Genomic DNA, 2019 nt, shown 5'->3' with positions numbered 1-2019 from the left:
CTTCAACGGATCTTTGTTGAAGATTGCTGTGGAAGAATTGACCAAGCAGGGCTGCAGTGTCACAGTGTCAGATTTATATGCAATGCAGTTTGAGCCAAGAGCAACAAGAAATGACATTGTTGGTGAGACTAGCCAAAATACACCTTTATCAACAATACTGACTTGTAAGCCCCCCTTTAGGTAACAGAAGGCTGAGAAATGTCTCCCTAGAGCCTTCCCCATGCTGATCAACCCCAACTGTCTCAGTCTGACTGCATAGGAGAGGTGCTCCAGGCCTTGCATCATCAAGAGATTAATAAGAAACTTATTTCATTAATAAGAAACTTACATAGGGACAGACAGCCTTTCTAGAAGTTCACTCCTGAGCATGAACTTTGTCTCCCAGTGAGATTACTGAGAGGGAAAAATGCATTAGCACATGTCCACAATCAATCTCTGAGGTCCATTTCTCCAGGGGAGGAAATGTCTTCAGATACCATTCTGTGACTTGCTACACAGTTAGTTCATGAGGCTACTGCCTCTGTCTTCTGCTAGAGACTGATATCTGCCAGCTGAAGCAACAGAATGAACCTATGTGCCTGATGGTTCCCCAGCACCTGCTGAATTTCCCAGTTACAGAGGCTGGAAAGCAGCTCCATCGTGCTTACAAGTGCATGATGGCCTCAGGAAACCCTAAGGCAGAGGCAGAACAATTAGCTAAATTCCCTTAAATCATCCACCTGCATCACCAGAGTCCTGAGCCAAGCTTAAGTCCTTGCACTGACTGCACTTTGTATGTGAAGGTGAAAGTTTAGGACTCTGAGGTTCTACATTCCTCTTTACTTTTAAATCAAATCACCTTCAGCTGTGAGGATGCTGAATATCCACCAAAGAAAAGGAAGTGGGGAAAACAGAAAGCAGTGACTCTGTTTAGAACTGTAGATTGCAACCTGTGTTTAAGTCTTATCTGGCTTGGTGCCAGACACAGGGCAAGGAATGACTTCACTTCTACCCACAGGTCGCTTGCATAACTCGGAAGCTTTCAATTATGGTGTGGAGACCTGGGAAGCTTACAAGAGGGGAGGTTTGTCCAAAGATCTGGTTGAAGAGCAAAAGAAGGTGCAGGAAGCAGACTTGCTGATTTTTCAGGTCATTATTTTAAATAGACATCAGTTGTGTTGTTCACTATATCTCTTGTTTATTAAAAAAAAGCCTCTGAAAGACACCATAAAGTCATTCAAAATTTGCTGCAGACTAAACTCACCACTGGTAGAGACAGTGGTGATTGTCTGGTTTCCACTTTGTTTCCATCTCAAAATAAGCCCAATGTGGTGATGTTTTTACAGGTTTTCTTCTGTGCTGCAGTGTGTAAAAAGGTTTAGTGCTAGTGATGCTTCCTAGAAAAACAGCCCATAAAGCATTCAAGATAAAGCAATTAAGACATGATAACTTTGGGATGTAGTCCCATAGGCTAACTGGAAGCTCTATACACTAAGAGTCCAAGTGTTAAAGAAGTAGTTTCCTTCTCAATAAAGGGATTTGGGGTTATGCTATCAGCAGGGTGTGAAAGTAAGTCTATCTTCAGATCCCCCAGCATTTGTCAGCACACTGTCAGATCAGAACTGATCATCTAATGTCAGTCCTGCTAATAAGGCATTAGATCATCTGTTGCTTTTGCATTTCACACATAGGATTCTGTACAGTGGTTCTGTACAGTCTTAAGTTTGAATTAAATGGTACCTTCCTGATTCATCATATTCCCACTCTAATCTGGGTGGAAGCCCTCACATATACCCTAATGTTAGTGTAGGTGCTCAGGTATGGCCCTGAGACTACCACAATCAGAAAGCACTTCAGGTCCTGTTGCCAAGCATAGTTACTGCCTCTCCTGGCAGAGAGCTGGAAGAAGGCAGGTACGAGATCTGAGCAGACTCAGAGAATAGGATTTGGCCTGTGAACCAGGCCTAAGGGTGGTCCAGATTCTCTGTGCTAACCAGGTCATTTACTCTTTGCCTAGTTTCCCTTGTTTTGGTTCAGCAT

At 43.2% G+C, this 2019-nt stretch overlaps 1 long non-coding RNA gene across 1 annotated transcript; it reads left to right on the top strand.

Moving 5' to 3' along the window:
• The first annotated feature begins 9 nt into the window (after positions 1-9).
• LOC114072346 lies at positions 10-2019 on the top strand. The gene is made up of 3 exons (XR_003574158.1): positions 10-122; positions 998-1128; positions 1997-2019. It is a non-coding gene; the product is annotated as an uncharacterized LOC114072346 (long non-coding RNA).

Source organism: Empidonax traillii, unplaced genomic scaffold (genome assembly GCF_003031625.1).
Source record: "Empidonax traillii isolate 1590-97213 ecotype Southwest subspecies unplaced genomic scaffold, ASM303162v1 scaffold3035:size16173, whole genome shotgun sequence".
In the NCBI taxonomy this organism is placed as follows: domain Eukaryota; kingdom Metazoa; phylum Chordata; class Aves; order Passeriformes; family Tyrannidae; genus Empidonax; species Empidonax traillii.
The sequence above is the reverse complement of the archived record's forward strand: the minus strand, read 5'-3'. Positions and strand labels throughout refer to the sequence as shown.